The sequence below is a fragment of the Callithrix jacchus genome, chromosome 3, assembly GCF_049354715.1.
Source record: "Callithrix jacchus isolate 240 chromosome 3, calJac240_pri, whole genome shotgun sequence".
NCBI lineage: Eukaryota > Metazoa > Chordata > Mammalia > Primates > Cebidae > Callithrix > Callithrix jacchus.
The window spans coordinates 70,420,123-70,441,160 of NC_133504.1; the positions used below are offsets into that span (position 1 = coordinate 70,420,123).

Sequence of the window (21,038 nt, forward strand, 5' to 3'; positions counted from 1 at the left end):
TGCATAAGGAAGTGTGACGGTGTCTGCTTATTGGGGGATTAGGTATTTACTTCAATCTTCACAGTTAGGCCTTGTTTGTGCCTGTTCTTCTTCAGAGGTTTTTCCAGGGATTCTAGGCTGATTGACCCTTGTATTCCTTGAGCTTTTGACCATTGTACCTATTTCAACACTAAAGGACACTTTAAGTGTCCAAACTTCTGCAAGTCTCACAAGGCCTCTAAGATTGATGCAGCTTTTTAGCACAAATGGGCCTGGGGAAGACACAAGAAAGGTACTGGAGCTATGTGGGAACACTAGTTGGGTTCCTGAGCCAGAAGACTACCCTGGTGACCCTCATGAGCATGCCTCCCAGAGCCTCTGCACAGGTGGAATGGGTCCCTGATTGCAGCAAAAAAGGTGGAGTTGAGAGTGGGTCCCCCTCTGGATCTGCTATGGATTAGAGATAGGAATGTCCATCTCATTGGCCCAGATAGGTATGCATCTCTCAGCATGTCTTTGTACAAATGGGGTAGTTCTCTATCTGCAGTCAGAGGGGCCAGTACTAATACGGTCTCTACTTGGAATCTGCTGTGGGGTGAATGCTGGAGAGCTGGAGACCTCATTCATCCATTTTGCACAGACTACTACACATCTTCCAGCAGGTTTCTGTGCAGATATAATAGTACCAAATTGCAGCAACAGGGGTCAGAGCTGAGACTGGGTTCCTTCAGGATCTTCTGTGGGATGAAGGTTGGTACGCCCAGGTCAGAAGCTTAGTCTCTTGAGCTGTGAGATATGGGGCAAGTCTCCCTCTGAATCCTCATGTGAGCAGCTCTGAACTGAGACCTCAGCAGAGAAAGGCTGGAGCAGCACCACAGGGCAGTTTTTATCTTCACTGCCAAGACCAATGTCAGTGGGCAGAGAGCCTTTCCAACAATGCACTAGTGTGTGCTATTTCTTCTGGACCCCTTGGCAGCTGGTTTTGGTTGTAGGCTTATGGCCAAATGGGGCTATAGCCAAACCCCTTGAGGGACTGAGCTATTTCTGGGCTTGAACCCAAAAGCAAGCTCAGTGAAGCAGATCAGCCACTTGGGTGTTACCTAGGTCTTTGACTCCACTGGGATTTCACAAACACCTACCTAAATGCTGAGGCTCCTGTAGAGTTTTGACTGTGGTTGGGTTCAGAATTATTGTTGTTGTAGAGGCATATAAGTACATGACCTTCTATTCTGCCATCTTGGTGACATAATAGTTTAAATCTAAGAAATGCAAGTCCTAGAATCTTAAAGAACATCACTCTCTGGGACATAGTACAAGTTTGTCTTCTTTACACATTAGGCACTTTGGTATTTTAGTTTCCCTTAGGATAAAAAAGAAAAGAAAATTGCCTTATTTTCTTTTCTCACATAACTTCCCTACAATTCTGGCTTTGGGAAACTGAACAATGGATGCAGCTCTGATTACAGGAGTCATCATCTCAGAGCATCCTGGGTCTATAGAGGATAACCAGAAGAATTCAGGCATTTTTTTTTCTTGAGATGGAGTCTTACTCTATTGCTCAGGCTGGAGTGTAGTAGTGCAATCTTGGCTCACTGCAACCTCCGCCTCCTGGGTTCAAGTGATTCTCCTGCCTCAGCCTCTAGAGTAGCTGGGACTACAGGTGCATTCCACCACACCTGGCTATTTTTATTTTTTGTTTTAGTAGAGATGAGGTTTCACCATGTTGGCCAGGCTGGTTTTGAATTCCTGACATCAGGGGATCCATCTGCTTTGGCCTCCCAAAATGCTGGGATTACAGGCATGAGCCACTGCGCCCAGCCTTTAGGCATTCATTCAAGGCCATTTTAGCTTCTGGCTTTCAGGACATCAGGATGACTGAGGAATAAAGTTTTTTGAAGAAATAATTTCCATCCAAACATTCACTAAGAGAATCAATGGTTTACTGATTATTTTAAATGAACTGATGTTTCAATGTATACTTTCCTATATACATGTTATATGTATAAAACATATACACACATATATAAACATATAAATTATGTATATATGTGTATGTAAGTATATAAAGCTCAAATGTGTGTCTGTGTGTGTGTGGCACAGAATTTTCTTTCTGTTCTCTGTTCTTTTAGCTTCAGAGCAAATGGAGAAAGCATAAGTAAAAGACAAAGATGATTGAGAGAGATGGAAATTATTGACTTCTTTCTTACCCTTAATGTTGACAAAATGTGTACAGTTTTACACAGCTCAAAATATTTATAACAGAGTATTTAGTTTTGGAATCTTTTATGCCAAGTCAAAATCTGGGTGATTTCTATTCAATAGATGACAATGTATGTTTGGATCTAGCTACCAATTCAGATTGCACAGAAAGCTTTGCTAAAGAAGGCCTTCTCCTTAGCTCCATCTTCTCAAGAGCCTTGGTGTCATAATTTCAAGAATGAAGAACGATATTGGAAGAATTTCTGTTGGATGACACAGAAAATTATATGAAGATCCTCAAGGATCTGGCGGTTTTATTCCTCAGCCTTTTGTTATTGTCGTTATTAAACTTCTCTGAGTACAGGTACATGCCCATATGTACTCATGCATATATATTTGTATCAGCATGGGAATTCCTGCAAAGAAACTTGAAACAATAAGGAACATTAAGACTAAGTTATTACTTAAGAAGGATTAAATTCTAGAGAAAATGAAATGGAAGTTTTCAAAAGGAGAGAGAGGTACAAGTTAGGAATGCCAGATTTATCAAATAAAAATATAGGTTTCTTAGTTAAATTTGAATTCCAGATAAATTAATAGTTAAAATATATAAGTAATATTGCATGAGATATACTTATGCTTAAAAGTTACTTATTGTATATCTGAAATTCAAACTTAATGGGAAACATATTTTATCTGGAAACTGAAGTACAATAATGATGCTTCCTAGATCATTTTGTCTCAAGGGGCAAAGTATAACTGGCCACTCTGAGAAGTCAGATTCTGGATTCAGAAATCATGTGACAGTCCCAGTTGAAGTCAAGAAAATCCGACCTCTAGCCTGGGGAGGGGTATGAGTGAGGCCCAGTATCCTGGGGTTTTTTAGTGTGAAGAAATTACTCTGGATTGTTTTGAGAGGCACGTAAGTCAGTAGGTTAGGAGACGAAAAATGGAAGCTGGTTCTTGGAAATGACAATTTTACAAGGGAAAGAAAAGCAAAACAAATGTCAGAGAATTTTGAGAGTCATAACCTGAAGTGAAAGAATGAAGCAGAAATAGTCAAAATGCCCAGGCTAGGTTTTACTCAGTCTTTTTCTCTACCTTCTATCCTATTTGATTTCCAGGAGAATCAAGGGGGGAGATTTGGGTAGGACTAGATTTCCTAAAACTTTGCAAGTAAGAGTGATTGGGAGACGGTCAAGAGGTTTTTTGTTTGTTTGTTTTGTTTTGTCTTGAGTTAATTATTTAATTTGCAATCATGTATATTTCTACCTAATACCTATGCATACTTACATAGTGATACATTGTATAAATTTGGCCTTTAGCTTGGTGAATTAAGAAAGTAATAACTAATATTAGTGAAAAATACAATATGTATTTTAAAGGGAATGTAGGCCAATACCTTGGCCATTTTTATTTTTCAGTGCATTTCCTTGTTCTCTTACTCTGGACCCTGAAAACATATAATCTTTAGTATTTAATGTAAATTTTCTTTTGATATTGATCTTCATCAGCTCTTAGTTTAAATGCCAAATAGTTCATACACCACAGAATCTTCTTGCAATCCATGAGGGTAATCAGCATTTCATAATCTCCTTCATGTGCTTGCTGTTAGTAAGCCTGCAAATTCTGTTCCCAATTACCACAGATATGCTAAATGTATGTATAGCAGAAACTCGCTAATTTGTAACTTAAAGGACTGGAAAACAATGAGCTTAAATTAATTATGTATCTGGTATTTTTAAAAATTACAAAAAGATCAAACATTAACTAGGCTGAGAGAGAACAACTATCGTATTCTATATGAACAGATTATATGAACAGATAATGGCTTACATGAGACTTCTGAGTTAGCTAACAACTATATGTGTTTATGAAGCTATGCATTTAAATGCCAGTTGCAATGTGCCAAGGCCAATTTGCAGAAAATTAATGTATCTAAGAACCAATTTACTGAATGACCAGTTCACCGCATTACAGAAGCACTTCTTAGAGTTGTAGTTTTTCCTGCGTCCCTGCTTTTGCCTTCACCTTTACCACATTATCTGCACGTGGATATTTTCCCTTAAATACAGTTTGCTCAATTCTCTATTTATGGCTTATGTTCATTCTTGCCTCTGGTAGCAAAATGGTTAAAGTGAACTTTTAGATTAAAATATTAATTTGTACCTTTGAGTGACTGAGGAATGCTAAACAGAGAACTAGAAAAGAACATTAAACTGAGAAGCAGGCCTAGAATCTGGCTTTGTTATTAGGGAGGTATGTGACCTTGAACAAGCAACTTATCTTCTGTAGGCTTAGGTTTCCTTCTCTAAATATGTTATCAAATATCTCAATGGAAATGGATCTCTGAGAAAGGAAGAAGTTGAAGTGTATGGTGCATGTAACTGAGCAGAGCTCATGGTCTCTTTTACCGATGAAGTGTGTTGAGCCACCTCAACTGTTACTCATGTAAATACTGCCTATTGTGTGTGTCCTGATGGACAGAGGGTCAGGAAAATAGTCCTCAGATCCCCTTCAGGCCTGATATTCTATGATTTCATAATCTTTTAACATACTAGAACTGCCATTTCTGGGGTTACGGTTTCTGTGTTTATGGTTTGAGGGAGTTTTCACTCCATAGTTTTCCAGGAAACTTAAAGTACAGAGTTAGATAAGGTGCTTCAGCTAAATGGGATATAAAAGATACTTAGAATACCTTGAGTAATAAAATAAACTCTTTTATGCCAAAATAAAATTATTTAACATATATGTCCATATTCTTAATACATCCATCTATTCATTAATTTAGAAAATACTTATTGCATACCTGCTATACACTTACATAGTAGATCTGGAACTTGAGGGATAAAATTTTTCACAAAATGTGCACAGACTTTTAAAGAGATAGTCATGCAATCGTGCAAGCAAATATAATACAGTGTGAGAATTTCTTTGTCAGTTATACACAATGAAATTTTTATTGGGTTTGCCAAATCTTGGAATGCTGCCATGTGATAGTCCCTTTATGGCATTTCTTGACCATAGAGCACCATGCTGCTGCCCAGTGGAATTGCTCTGGCCACAGCTGCCTTGATCTGCCAACACACAACACACAGCCAGTGTCCTGTGGGTGTGGTGGTAGGAAAGAACACCTCAATAGAGATTCATGGTACCTCATTGCCCTGATAAAATCTTTTCTAAACAGTTTGAATTCAATATATGGAGGAAGTCAGACAGTTGATAATTGGAAAAGAAGCTGAAAGATGTTGTGAGCTAAAGATGATAGGGCCTGAGTAAAGGGTTTTCTGTATTCTCTTTTAGAAGGAGAATGGGGAGATAAACCATGAAAGCTGCCTGGGGTCCTGAATGCTCTATTTCCTGAAACATGCTCCATTTTCCTGGTCCCTGGCTGAGGGGTGGGTTATTCTGATAGTTGTCTGGGGCCCCTCTTCCTCACTTATACTCCAGTCCTTACAACAGATGCCTGCTTGTCTGTAGCCTGAGTGAGTTTCTGATTTTGGCAATGTGAAGTGCCGAACACAAAAGTACTATGAGATGATGAAAGAGGGAGTCCTAACTGCATCATAGAGAACATGGTTCACCTGAGACTTGAAGGGCACATAGCATGGGCCACAGAGAGGACAGAGAACCAATTGGGCAAGTGCAGGGGAGCAGGAAAGAATATGCCAAGTTTGGGGAAGAATCAGTACTGCACAGAGGAGCTGTGTGTAGGGATAAGATTTGAGGAGGGATGGTCAGATCATGACCAGATCATGAAAATTTTGCATTTTGTGCTATAGATAGGCAGGAGCAACTGTAAGAATTTTCAAACAAGTGCCTTGGCAGCAATATAAAAGATTAATTAGTTAAGATTAGATTTGGGGAGTGAAAGACAAGTTAGTGAACCTTTTAGGTCGTTAACTAGGGTACAAGCAATATGTGTGTGGAAATTATAAGAGATTGGAAGGCAGTAGGTGAACAAGATTTGGCAACTGATTGGGTGTGAGGAAAGGCTCAGGGTTGATTCCCAGGTTTTCTGGTGTGGATGAAGGGGCAGATGAAGGTGACGTTTCTTGAACAAGAGAACATGGGTGAGAAATTTGAAGAAAGTTCTTTTGGAATTGTGGCACGAAGATGTGTGACTGCATTTTTATTATGAGGTCTAAACTAATAATGGAAGATCCTATATAAAGCAAGGTAATATAGAAATTATTCTAGGTTCTAAATGAATCTGACATTGCTCTACTTTTTCTTAATTACAATTCTGTAATTATTGGGCTCTCACAGCTTAAATTTACAGTAGCTGAAAATTCCTTGACAGATGCCTCCTGATGTTCTTTGCCTTCAAGGTTACTCTGGGAGACAGCTGGGTGGGGCACACCCATTTTAAGTTATGTCTCCCTAATGAATGCCATCAGACACTGTGCAAGACTGGACAATGGTTGGGGGTTGGGGGGAGGGGAGCTTCCAAACCAAAATAACAGAATACAAAAACCTCTCTTTGTTTTTTATTTCCTCTCATTGCCTTTTCACTGCCTCTAAAGGTAAGAATGGCCTTTGTTTTACATCTTGTCTAGAGTCTTGTCTCAGGGAGAAGTTGAGCTGCATTCTGAAGTGAAGGGTGACTTACACAGGATAACTTTCAAGCTTCCACTCTTGTCTTCTCAGCTTTCTTTGATCCCTCAGTAGTTTCAAGGTTCCCTTAGTGTTTCTTTTACTATACAATGGTGAAGTTGTTTACCACTAGAAGGAGTTCATTGGGTGAAATTTACCCAAGGCTCCCTTAAAACTGATGCTGCATGCATGCATGAATTGCTTCCAGGGTTACTCACTCCTTTAGCTTTTGCTAAGGAATCTGTCAGTCAAATGAGTTGCTGCTGACAGCAACTTTTTAAGACTCTTTTTCTCTTAACCATAACACATTAAACACTTTGAAAACAGATAAGCAAACGTTTTCTCACAGTCTGTTATGCATTTTTCCTTGCTGCCCATCTCAATATAATGAAATTCATGTTGTGCAAAAAGAATTCCGGGAAAATGGATCAGATTTCATTCTTTACCATGTTGTCCATATGTGTTTGGATTCCCATAACTCAATGACATATAGGGTTAGTGTGATAGCAAGTTTTCATTTAAAGATTCAAAGTCCTATGATTTACAGCTCAACTTAAGTTTTCCTGGTAAAAATGTGATGTTTCTGTTTGCATCTATTCTCTTTCGTTTTGCTCATCTTCTCCATTAGCATGAGTCTAGCATTTTGAAACTAAGATAGACATCAGTAATGTTTTCCTAAGGGAGTACCCTTACTGTGATTGCAATACCCAACAAGCTATGTGGAAATGGGCTTTATGATGATGAATCACTGTTGCAAAAGAACTCAGTGCCACTGATAAATATTAAAGAGCCACTGTTGCCCCCATGGAAATCATTTTATTTATTTGCTTCTAAAACCCATTCTCTGTACTTCTCTTCCCTTTTATTTATGTGCTGATTTACATGACAACAAAGTCTCTGGTCCTCAGGAGCTTGTCTGCTCCTGCCGCTATTCTCTCCTTGGAATCCTTACCCTCTCTTTGCTGAGGAGATGAGTGACAATGAAGTGAAGAGTAAATGGCTACTAGAGCAGATGAACTCTGAGAAACAAAGATCCCCTTTTCATGCAAATTTCCATAGTGATTTAACATCAAGGAAGAAAAGGAACCAGGGCACAAGGTATCAAGAGAACTGGATGGTATTTGAGGTTGTTCCATGAAGCCTTGACATCTCTTTAAGAGTGCCATCTATCAAAGCATCTCCTTCCCTTTCATATACAGTGAAAACACATTTCCAATTTGAAGAGAAACATGGAGGCACATAAAATCTAACCTCAATCCCAGGGCCTGGGTTTGCACTCACACTGCCAGTCCCTTCAATGTCTCATTTAACTGAGTCACTCATTCCTAACCAATGAGAATGTATCCCTGCAAGCTTGCTTATTGCCTAAACTATCCAGTGCGCCTGGGAGGCCTCCTCCTTTTCTTTTCTGACTTAAACTTTCTCTACCTTTCAAAGATTAATTCAAGCCCATTCTATTATCCTTAGAGTCTTTCCCTCTAGATCTTTCTTCAGAAATTCTATTGTACCAGTTCCTACCTATAAGCTGAGTTTTCTCCAAAATTTGTTGAGAAAAATAATCATGTAATATATTGCATTTTTTGTCCACACCTCTTGATATCATAGCAGGCATATAATAAGTATTTGTTAGATACGCTAGCTGTAATTTAAGAATTATGAAACTAAGAAGGGTAAGTTTATTTTAGATATGCATCTATCCGTGATTGTTTTTTCTTTAAATTTAAAACCCATGGCAGCTTGCCTTAAAGATAAAGCAAACTACATGGCCTGCTTTTGATTGATTGACTCTTCAGGGATGCCATCAGTCACAGTAAGGTCAATTACTGCATTTCAGTTAAAATAATTTTTAACTCAGAGGCTTGATACTTATATTTGGTGAGAATATTACTGATAATAATATTTATAATAGTAAATACTTAGTGCTTACCTCATTACCAGTTAAAATATTTTAAGTATGTATACTCTCATTTAATCCTCACAGACAACCCTATGAAGTAGGAAATACTGTTATCATTACCATTTTATAGATAAGGAACCTGAGTGTTAAGTAACTTGACTACAGTTGTAGAATTTGGACCTCGGCAGTCTGGCTTTGGGAATCTGCGCTCTGAACCATGATTCTTTTCTGCCTGTTACGCTGCCATTAGGTTCTTGCTCTGCCTTCCTACCTTTTGCTGTGTCCTTCGCTTTCCAAACTTCAGCACTAGACATTAAGAGAATTTTTCTGCCAAGCTTTTTATGTGAGGTCTTACTACTGACTATGCAAAACTCAGAAGATTTAATTTGGATAGAAAAGTTCACTCTAAGTGAACATAGTAATATGCTCAAAATTAGAACTAAAATTGTTGGAACATTTTAAAACCGATGTAAATGCAGTGCTTGTGAAAACATGAATCAAGGTCAGGAGATCAAGTAGTTGGTTTAGACTTCCTTTTAATCATGGTTTCTTTCTATTAGTTATTTGTTAAAATTAAATTGTGAAATGGGTGAATAAAGATAAAATAAAGCACGTGTTATAAAGTTAAAAGAAGGAATATATATAAAACTGCTAGGAAAATACATAATATAAAGAAAACAACCCCTGGACTTCTTTTCTTGCCATAAGGAACAGGTTTCTCACCTGAGAGGGAAAAGACTCCTTGTCACTCTGTGACTAATTTATGAAGCCAAACTTATGTTCTGGGACTGAATTGCCATTGATATTGGTCACTCTTTAAATAACTCAAAGGAAGTGTGTGTGTGTGTGTGTGTGTGTGTGTTCATGTTTATTTGAGAAGGATATTAGGACCCTTTAGACAAGAGATATATTTTCTGAAGTAATATATGGTGAAATTAAGGTTAATTAGGGTTACCATCTCATCATCAAGAGGGATGGTAAGAATTAGAAGTGAGACCAAAATGTGATTTTGTACCAAAAAAAAAAGACGATTCCAAGGGCACTCCTTGTGGGGGGAATATCAGAGGTTTCTGCTAGCTGTACAGTAGAGAAATTAACCTGGTCACTCACAAGTCAACCCTTGATGGAACAGAAATAGAAGGAGATAAAGCTTTATACATTAATAAATATCATCACCCTCATAAAGTAAGAAACCTGTTTTCCCAAATCATAATAAGAGAAAAAGAAACAAAGAACAACCAAACTAGAGATTATTCATCTGTCACACATCTACTGGGAATCTGCTGTCTGCCAGGTATTGTACTAAGCACCAGGGACAGAAAAAGAATAAATGTCACTCTCTGTCCTTCAAAACCTCATAATCTGGGGTGGGGGTGGATGGGCAGATTTAGGGAAAAATTAAAAATCAATATTAGACATTACAATGCAACATAAAAAGTGGTATGGCTAGGTTGCCCGAGGAGTAAAGAGCAGAAGTGAAGAATGGTTTTACCGCAGCAAGGAGCACAAGGAAGACAGGACCTGTCTGGGTAGAAGCCTGAAGAGGAACACTGCCCCAGTAGGAATGGGATGCAGAAAGGCATCACGGTCTGACAAAGTAAGATTTTGTTGGGGAACTGTAAATGGGGACACACAAAATGTGGTAATACTGTCCCATTTTGTAATGGTCTATATTTAGAATGTTTGGTACTTTCGGTTACTTAGTTAATCTTTAAAACTTCCCTCTGAGAATGTGTTTTCAGCTGCTGTGGATGACAGGTTGGCCTTGGTGAAAGGTAGGTGTGGGCATTTCTAGGATCTGTGACAAGTGCAGGGGTGCCTGTGGGCTTCTTGTCTGTGTTGTGGACTACATAGGGTGAAGGAAAATGCATGTGGCTGCTCCAACAGCAATAGCCTTTTGGAGGAGCTGATGTGCTGTTCCCCAATTGTTTATTGCTCTTTGGCCTTTCTTTGCATCTGCTTCGTATGCCTTCTTCCCTTTCTCTACATGAAAAAGTCTTATTCTTATTTTGATGTAAAATAAACATTAAAAACTACTATATAGAAAAGTTTCTCACCTGGTCTGTGCATATTCTATATATACACTTTGCTTGGGCACGCTAGAGAAACACATAGAAGAAATAAAAGCTCTTTCTTTTCCCCCTTTATAGTGTAAAATTGTTGTCTGGATTTACTTCAGTTATTTGAATTGGTCGTGAGTCAAGACAACATCTGACTTGCAGAAACCACCCATCATGGTTTGGTAATGATTGCATTAGTATGAAGGGGGTGTGTGTGTGTGTGTGTGTGTGTGTGTGTGTGTACACTGAAGGAGAGAATAAGAGAGTGAACTTTCTGCTCACAAGTACAAAATGGCCCAAAGGAAAGCATTCTGAAATTTAAATCTGCAGTTTTTCTCCCCCTGAAAGCAGCTGTGTTCCCTCAAAGCATCATCCTCTACAGAATGCTCCACAGGATGCTTGGTATCCTACTGTTAGTACAGTAACCGCAGACACATTGTCTGTAGTGTTAAGAGGCAAATAATATGGTCATAGCCACTGATTTAATCTTTTGATTGGCATCTGAATAGAGGTAGTTGTTTTAAGATAGTAATTAGCTAAGCCCTGGGGGAATTTCTTTTCAAAATATATGCTGGTTCTTATGTGTCTCATTATTTTGCTTAGGTAGGCTGTTTGTTCAATTCAGTAAAGATATATGGAAGTGAACTGGTTTCTTTGGGATTCCTACTTTAATTTGGTAGGCATAGAAATTGCTAGTAATACCTATAGTCTGTAGCAAAGTCAAAGATATGGTGTAACACTGACGGATAGTTATTTGGCTTCTGGGGTTTATTTTTCCATATAGAAAACTAGAGATTTTGACAGATTTTTATATTATGATGTGCTCACACCTGAGGGGCTGGACTCCAGGGATATATCTGCTTGCTGGCAAAAGCAGAAATGACTGATATTAGGATTTTGAAGTCAGTGACTTCCAACTTTGATCCTACAGCAAAATATATATTGAATTGATTTGTTCATTGCAGAGTGTCTGTCATAAGGTGATGTTTCAGCCCTTAGATTCTTCTTGCCCTCTCAGATAAACAGTCAAAATATTCTGTTGGGGTTGTTATACCATCTCTTCAGAGAGTATGGAGATGGGGCTAGGCCTAGAACTCTGTGGAAATAGCAATACTCTGCCTTAACTCTGTTTTTTTTCTTACAAAGAAAACTTAATACACACATAACTAATTGGATTGATCATGAAAATTGTGTACATTTCTTTGTGAATACAATATATATCTCTAAGTGTCCTGGACTTTCTCACTTTTTTGAATCATAATGATTTTCCACCTTAATATATGCTTTATACTTTTCAATTAACTTTTAAAGAGAAGAGCTAAGGAAAATAAAAAAGGTGAAAGATACAGTAAATTGGAAATACTCTGTGCTCACACAGTTTATGGTGAGATTAGTATCATAATGAGATATCTATCCTTGGGCTACTTAGGAGTTTGCCTCACACTGTGGACACACCTCACAGGTGAACTAGATTACCATGTGGATGATGTCTATCATTGAATGAGAGAATCAAATTAATTGGTTCCATTGTTTGGCCTTTTTGTTCACATGAAACTGCCAATCCTAGGCTTCCCGACTCCAAAGAAATTGAAAACGGAAACCTTTGCCAACCACGCTCAATTTCCTCCAGTGCTGGAGATAATATTGACCAATTCTGGCAAGAGATCTCTTCACTGGTCTCCTAACCGACCTGTCAATTAGTCAGTGTTCTCTGTAAAACATACTGATGATGGCTCAGAGAACCTGCAAGCTTCCTGCAAGCCAACTCCTCTTTGACACTTTTGTGCACCTTTTCTCCTGTAAATTTTTATGTTATGTACTTATTTGAAAAAAATCAGTTGTTTCATACACAAATTCCTTAGGAAGCAGATTAATTTCTCTTTTATATATATATTTTGTTTGTTTGTTTGTTTCTGATCTTGGTTATTTCCTTTCTTCTGCTGGATTTGGGTTTGGTTTGTTCTTGTTTCTCCAGTTCCTTGAGGTGTGACCTTACATTGTCTATTTCTGTTCTTTATCCAGATACAGGAAGCACAAGAACAGCTGGGAAATTCATTGCAAAAAATCTTCGCCTAGGCACATTGTCATCAGGTTATCCAAAGTTAAGGCAAAGCAAAGAATCTTAAGAGCTGTGAGACAGAAGTACCAGCTAACCTATATAAGAAAATCTAAGGTCAGTTTTTCTAAGAAAAGTAACTTTACTGTGTTTTAAAGATGGCAAAAATCAAAGTGTCAAGAATTAAATTAGATGCAAGGCATAAAAATTGCTGTTTTGTAGGTCCAGATGAACTTTATGAAATTCCCATCTTTTAAAATCATAAGTGGTTGAAAGTTGGCAATTTTATATGGAACTCACTATTACATATAGGAATATAATCAGTGACCTATACTCAGAGGAAATCCTTTGACACTATATCAAATAACTGATCATTAAATGCATATTTAGACATTGCAAATTATAGTAAAATGTTGAAAATGTGTCTCATATTTATGAGTCACCAATTTATTTTATTTTTTTCTTATTAATCAACCAATTGTGATTTATAATCTTGTTGATGAAAGGAGGGCTTCTACATTGCAAAGTCGCTGGTGAGGTTTGGAATTTATATTCCTACCCTAAAAATGGGATACCTTTTGCTGGGATGACTTAGGTACCTTTATACAACAGCATTCAGCCGTCTCTCCGTGTTGAAAGAAGGTCTGAGAACTAGAAAGGGATCCTCATTCCTGAGTCACACACTCCACTTTTCTATCATTGTAAGCATCAGTCATTGGCTAAAGTCTAAAGTCTGGTAACTCTCACCTTTTTGGTTTACTGCTTCTTTGTGGTGCTTGTGCCATTTTTTTTTTTGTTCCTTCCAAGTTGCTGGTTGTTCATTTCGTTTTTAAAAATAATTTCACATTTTATTATAGAAATATGCAATAGATTGCATGATGCTAAGGTTTGTGGTATGATTGATGTCATCACCTAGGTACTGAGACTAGTACCCAGTAGTTTTCAACTCTTTCCCCTCCGTCTTCTCTTTCCCCCAGTAGTCCCCATTGTATATTTTCACCATCTTTATGTCCATGAGTACCCACTGTCTGCTTCCACTTATAAGTGAGAACATGTGGTATTTGGTTTTCTGTTCCTGTATTAATTCACTTAGGATAATTCGTTCCAGCGGAATTCATGCTGCTTGAAAGAATGATTTCATTCTTCTTTAATGACTGCATAGTATTTCATGGTGTATACACACAATTTTTTTTAATCCAGTCCACAACTAGTAGGCACCTAGGTTGATTACATATCCTTGCTATAATGAATAGCACTGTGATGAACATACAGGTGCATACTTTATTTTCTTTCAGATCTATATATAGTAATGGGATTTCTGTGTTGAATGGTAGTTCTGTGTTAAGTTTTTTGAGAAATCTCCAAACTGTATTCTGCAGTGGTTGAACTAATTTACATTCCTTTTTCTCTGAACCCTCACCAGCATTTGTTGTTGTTGTTTTTAATTTTTTAATAATAGCCATTCTGATTGATATGAGATACTATCACATTTTGCTTTGGATTTACATTTCTCTGATGATTAGTGATGCTGAATATTTTTTTCATATGTTTATTGGCCACTTGTAGGTTTTTCAAGAACTCTCTGTTCATGTCTTTTGCCCATTTTTAAAAATGGGTTTTAAAAATTATTCAATTATTTAAGGTCCTTTTATATTCTGAATATTAGATCTTTATCAGATGCATAGTCTGATAATATTTTCTCCCATTCTGTAGGTTGTCTTTTACTCTGTTGAGAGTTTCTTTTGCTATGCAGAAATTCTTTAGTCTAACCAAGTCCCACTTACTAATTTTTGTTTTTGTTGCAATTGCTTTTGAGGACTTAATCATAAATTATTTTCCTAGGCCAATGACCAGAATGGTTTTTCCTAGGTTTTCTTTAGGGAGTCTTATATTTGAGGTCTTACATTTAAATCTTTGGTTCATCTTGAGTTAATTTTTGTATATGGTGAAAGATAGGGTTCCAGTTTCATTCTTCTGCATGTTACTAGGCAGCTATCCTGGCACTGTTTATTGAATAGGGAGTCCTTTCCTCATTGCTTATTTTTGTTGACTGTCAAATATCAGACAGACATACGAGTGTGGCTTTATTTCTGAGTTCTCTATTCTATTCCATTAGTCTGTATGACTGTTTTTCACGGTTTTTTCCAAAAACCATGCTCCATGCTCTTTTGGTTACTGTAGCCTTATACTATGGTTTGAAGTTGGATAATGTGGTGCTTCAGGCATTGTTATTTTTGCTTAGGATTGCTGTACCTATTCAGGCTCTTTTTGGGTTTCATATAAATTTTAGAATAGCTTTTTCTAGTTCTGTAAAAAGTGGCATTAGTGGCTTAATAGGAATAGTGTTGAATCTATAGATTCCTTTGGGCAGTATGGCCATGATTTTTCCAACTCATGAGCATGGAAAGTTTTTTCAGTTGTTTGTGCCATTTTTTATTTCTTTTAGCAGTGTTCTGTATTTCTTCTTATAAAGATCTTTCACCTTTTTGGTTAGCTGTATTTCTAGGAAATTTTATTTTTTGCGGTATTGTAAATGGGATTTGTTCTTGATTTGGCTCTCAGCTTGAACATTATTGGTGTATAGAACTGCTAGTAATTTTTTTATATTGTTTTTGATTCTGAAACTTTACTGAAGTTGTTTAACAGTTCTGGGAGCCTTTTGGTGGAATTTTTAGGGTTTTCTGGGTATAGAATCATATCACCAGTAAAGAGAGGTACTTTGAATTCTTCTTTTCCTATTCATATACATTTTATTTCTTTCTCTTGATTGAGCGTTCTGGTAAGGACTTTCAGTGTTATGTTGAATAGGAATGTTAAGAATGAGCATCCTTGTCTTATTCCACGTGTCAAAGGGAATGCTTCCAGTTTTTGCCCATTCAGTATAATGTTGGGCTGTAGTTTAGTCATAAATAGATCTTATTATTTTCAGATATGTTCCTTTAATGCCTAGTTTCTTGAGGGTTTTTTTATCATGAAGGGAGGTTGAATTTTATCAAAAGCTTTTTCTGCATCTGTTGACATATTTAAAAGTTAGGTATAAAGTAATTATTTAGAATAAAAAAGAAACTACAAAAAGTAACTAACTTAAGAAAACAAAAATCATTATAATCATCACAAATTCATGAATATAACATAATATTTCATTAATTAACTGCCTGACATATATATATATATATATATATATATATATATATGTACTGTTTCTTACATTTTTTGGCCTGCCTATGCTTTAAATGAAAACAATTTTTGTTATGTTTACAACAGAGAGAATGGAAGGATAACCCAATACTTCCTCTAGTGTGGTTAATTATATATACACAAAAAGAATATATATATATATTTCTGAAAGAGGTTTTTCTAAACTGCCAACGATGTATATTGATAGTTTAGAAAGTATATGTTACCAAAAGTTTAGAAAAAACCCTTATCTGACCAATTCATTATTTTTCATCAGTTTTTAAGATTACTGTAAAACTGGGAGACATTCTATCATAGGTTTGTGTATACAAAAACAATAGAAAGTTTTTAAAAGATAAATTTAGAGAGGATAGAAAACTCTTGGTTGGGCATGGTGTAAAACTCATGCTTGTAATTCTAGCACTTTGGGAGGCCAAGATGGGAGATTTGCTTAAGCCTAGGAGTCTGAGACCAGTCTGGGCATCACAGTGAGACCCAATTTCTGCAACAACGACAAAAAAGCCTGGCATAACAGCATGTACCTGTGGTCCTAGCTACTCAGGAGGCCCAGGTGAGAGAACTGCTTGAGCCTAGGAGGTCAAGGCTGCAATGAGCCATGATCACACCAGTGCACTGCAGCCTGGGTCACAGAGTAAGCTCCTTTATTATTTTTATTAAATATGTCAATACAAGAAAGCACTCTTCCTATCAGAAGTCCTTTTTTCCTCACTTGATTTAGTGAGACATTCCTAATCTAAGGGTCTTTCCAAGTTTCTTCTGATGTTATAATTATTTTATTTTATACTGGTAAATATTCCAGAAACCTATGATCACAGGAACATATTGCTAGGCTTCCTCCTATATCTGTAGAAGGGGTCTGTGCAGGTGAGGAGTCCCTGAATATCATAAGATTCAAGGTAAACCCTAATAAACCTACTTCTGGATCTTTGTCACTTTTCCATTATTTCAATTTAAGAAATCAATTGTGTATTTGCTCTTGCCCTCCAGACTGGCACCTTTCACAAAACACTCTGGGCCTACAATGGCCTTAGGGACTCTCTAAATGCTGGACTTTGTTCACTCTGTGGGCTTAACCAAAATATCAGACTCTTCATCTAAAATTAGGCCTTTGATGTCCTGTTTTCATGTTGAGTACACACACAGACATATTATGGACTTGATCCATTGACCCTACTTTCTGTTGCAGAGACCATTGTAGATTTGGCCTCTTCCCCTACATTTCCTGAGTAACAGCCATCCCTTCCAGTTCCCCCGTGACTGACTGTAGTCTTGTAAAAGCCTGGGTTACCCTCATGTAACAGTGTCCATTGACCAGTGAAGGCCCAGTCTGAACTTAGCTTACAAAACTACTTTGTACATTTTGATTTGAGCTGTTGGCCAAGTTAACTCAGGTTATCATTAAAGCAGGGTTTATCTCTTACCCTTGGCTCTGTCCCCACTTTCTTCCTTTTGCCCATGTTTTTTCCTTCTGGGATTTCAGCACACCACTCAGCTGAGAACCCGCAAATAATTATAATAGGAAGTTTGAAAAACAACCCTCAAGTACATTCTGGAAGAAAAGTATGTGATGAAAGTATATCTATACTGAAAAGAAAATATGCTTTTAAAAGAACAAATAACATGTACTGGAAAATTTTTTAACTGAAGAATTATGTCTTTCTATTCCCTTGAATCAAATGGTACTACATGGCATTACTGACATATTTATCTGTTAACAGGTTAATGGGAATAAATATTTCTACCTAATCCTGGCTGATCATCATCCATCTGCTTTGAGATTATTTGGTGTGAGTGAACAAAGGAAATATCTCCGAAAACTGTCAGAAACTATGCCAGTAAGAATTCCAGACACTGTAACATGATAAATGGATGCTTTGTTTATTTTAGTTATTGGATGGGATGTTGGATGGCTAAGTCTTCGTGTTGTGAAGGTTTCTGTTTTACATTTATTTGGGTTTTGATCTCCTCTTTTGGTCTTGCTTCCCAATATGACAGACCTAAGGTTGTTCATGGTCTAATATCATTCCTGATATTAGTTGCATACCTTTTACTGTTGTTAGTAATTGGATTATTTGACACAGATGGTAGAGACAATATTCCTGCAAGATAAATGTCATGTTGTAATTTCAGCCAGCCAGATATGGGCCAGTAAAGGGTAAGCTGCTGTATGTTGTGTTTCACACATTTTACCTGGTGTTCCCAGCATTCCGGAAGATTGACTGAGTATTACTTTCTAGTACATGCTCACTGGTGTTTAGAAATTGGAAGCCGTTCTCTGAAATTGCACTGTAGGAACATGGAAAATATAGGATGTTATTTTTGTCTGTTTTCTGCTACTATAACTGAATACCTGAGGTGGAGTAATTGATGATGAACAGATATTTGTTGGGTCATAGTCCTGAATGCAGGGAAGTCTGAGATAGAGGGCCTAGCATGTGGTGAGGCCTTTCTTGCAGTGGCACCCTATGGAAAAGACAAAAGAGTAAGAGAGAAGATGAGAGAGGGCAATACAGAGAGCAGAGGGCAAAACTTGCCCATTTATAATGAACACACTCTTGCCATAAGTTGCCATAAGTTGATAAGGATGGAGCCCTCATGGTCTAATCCCCTTTCATTAGGCCTTAGCTTCCAACACTATTGCATTGGGGTTCAAGTTTCCAGCACTGGCCTTTAGGGGGATATATTCAAAGTATAGAAGATGCTAAGGAGTGAAAAAAAAATAGCATCAGTATGAATAGAAAGCTTCTACATATAACTTGCAACTCGAAACTTCAGTGTGATAGTTACTTGTCTCCTAATGAAATATTAAAAAAAATGCTTAATTTTTAAGTATATCATATTTCAAATATAGGATTGTTTTGAATAAACAGGTTTTAAATTTCTTTTCTCTATTATTTGTATTGGGCCTCCAAAGATCCATCTTTAAAGATTCATGCCTTTTTTAAGAAGCTTATGAATCTATGATGTTAAAAATTTGGAACCTTGTATTATCTTTTTGATTTGACATATTGTTTTTTGTTCTTTCCCCGTATTTTTAAAAGCAGTAACCCCAAACACCAAATATATATGTTTATGGCATGCAGGTCTTTCCAATGAGCCCATAAAAACTGAGACTTCCACATTTCCTTGTGAATTGATGATTTATTACCATAGTTGAATAGTTCTTTTCATTGGCATAGAATGTTTTTTTCAAGGTGCACTTGATCATGATTAATGAGTCTCACACAATCCTAAACCTCCAAAATTCTAAGTATATGATTTATCCTTACCAAGTGTTAATTACATAAAAAAACTTTTTTTGTAATACTTTTCTAGAATTATGCTCTAAGAAACTTTTCTATTAAATACAGATAAAGTGAAAAATAATACTTTTTAATGTTATTTATAACTTTAAATGACTTTAAAATAGTGATTATCAAAAGTAATTACTGTATGATACATATGTATAGAAAATTACTTACATACAATTATCCATTAAACAAAACCATACTCAAGAATAAATTTTCATTGTGCTATAGTCAATTTTGCAGATTACTGTCTTCCAAATGGCAGACATTTTTAGTGTAATACTTAATTTTAATTTTTGTGATAACAAATGATGGTGATTCCCAGTGGAACCTTTTTTGCCTTATTTTATACCAAAACTAAAACACCATTTTCACAGGTGTTATAACCAAGAAAAGATAGAAAAATATCAAGCAAATTCAAATAATTATATCCAACAAAATCTACTTTCTGTATTTATTTTAGTATGGATATTTCTTCATGGAAATGTTTTTGCCTTTGAGATGAGGTAAATAAAGAGTGCTATATCCTGAGATAGTTCCCTATGCTGCTAAGTTACAAAATACTTGGCTGGCTTTCACTTACTGGCCAGATACATAAAATAATAATATATCACAATCTATTTAGTTTCTATTATATCTATGTAATTGGCCTCAAATTAATAACATAGAGTCATAACCATATTAACCCACACTATAATGCTGTCATTCTTTGTACTGTATATGCTGTCCAATTGATAAAATGTATTCTCTATAAAAATGACAAATATATAAATATGTAATTATACTTAGGATTTCTTAAAACTTTACTTTGTTCATTTTGAATTGTGTGATCCATTTGGACAGAAACATTTTTCAGGATTTCTAGGTTTGGTCCTTGGTAATTCTCTTGTCTAATGACAGAAGTCAAATTATATGCTCTATTTGGATGAAAAGCATTAAGCTATTAAAAGAAGAAAGAATGACAACAGATTTGAAAGGTGCGTTAAAACATGAAGAAAGCATTTTCTAAAATCCCTAGTGGGGCTATTTACATTTTGGCAGTAATTACTAATAAAACTAATATCTGAAAGGTTGAAATTCAAATGAGTACTAATCAGTGCATATTTTTTGTGTTCCTATTTTAAGTCCATTATTGAATTGGATATTGTGAAAAGAACAAAAGTGGTAAATGTTACTATATCCACTTTCTAGAAATTTGATATTCATTTAGTGAGACAAAAGTAATCCATATAAAACCGCATTATCTACCTTTCATGGGATATACAAGAACAGTATGTTTTATTGGTCACTATCATGGCAGAAACCTAATCTTTCGAGACGTCAGAACTTAGTGCAAAAACAAGTGATTACTTGAGGAGATGCATCATGATACAATGGAAAAAATTTGGACTTTGAAATCCAAGGACCAGCTGTGTTAGACTCCTTTTATGCTCTTACTTTTCTTTTTCTTTCTTTTTTTTTTTTTTTTGAGAGAGTTTCATTCTTGTTGCCTAGGCTGGAGTGCAATGGCATGATTTTGGCTCACTGCAACCTCTGCCTCCTGGGTTCAAGTGATTCTCCCGCCTCAACCTCCCGAGTAGTTGGGATTATAGACTCCTGCGACCACACCCAGCTAATTTATTGTATTTTTAGTAGGGATGGGGTTTCACCATGTTAAGCAAGCTGGTCTTGAATGCCTGACCTCAGGTGATCCACCTGCTTTGGTCTCCCAAAGCGCTGGGATTACAGGTGTGAGCCACCATGTCCCGCTGATGCTCTTATGTTTT

The 21,038-nt window shown here is 36.6% G+C and overlaps 1 long non-coding RNA gene across 1 annotated transcript in view; it reads left to right on the plus strand.

Annotated features, from left to right (window-relative positions):
- Positions 1-18,678, plus strand: part of LOC118152203 (uncharacterized) — a 61,619-nt gene extending 42,941 nt beyond the window's left edge. The window contains exons 3-4 of the long non-coding RNA XR_008480057.2: positions 12,754-12,904; positions 17,704-18,678. This is a non-coding gene — a long non-coding RNA (uncharacterized LOC118152203). The remainder of the gene's footprint in view (positions 1-12,753; positions 12,905-17,703) is intronic.
- Positions 18,679-21,038: the final 2,360 nt, after the last annotated feature.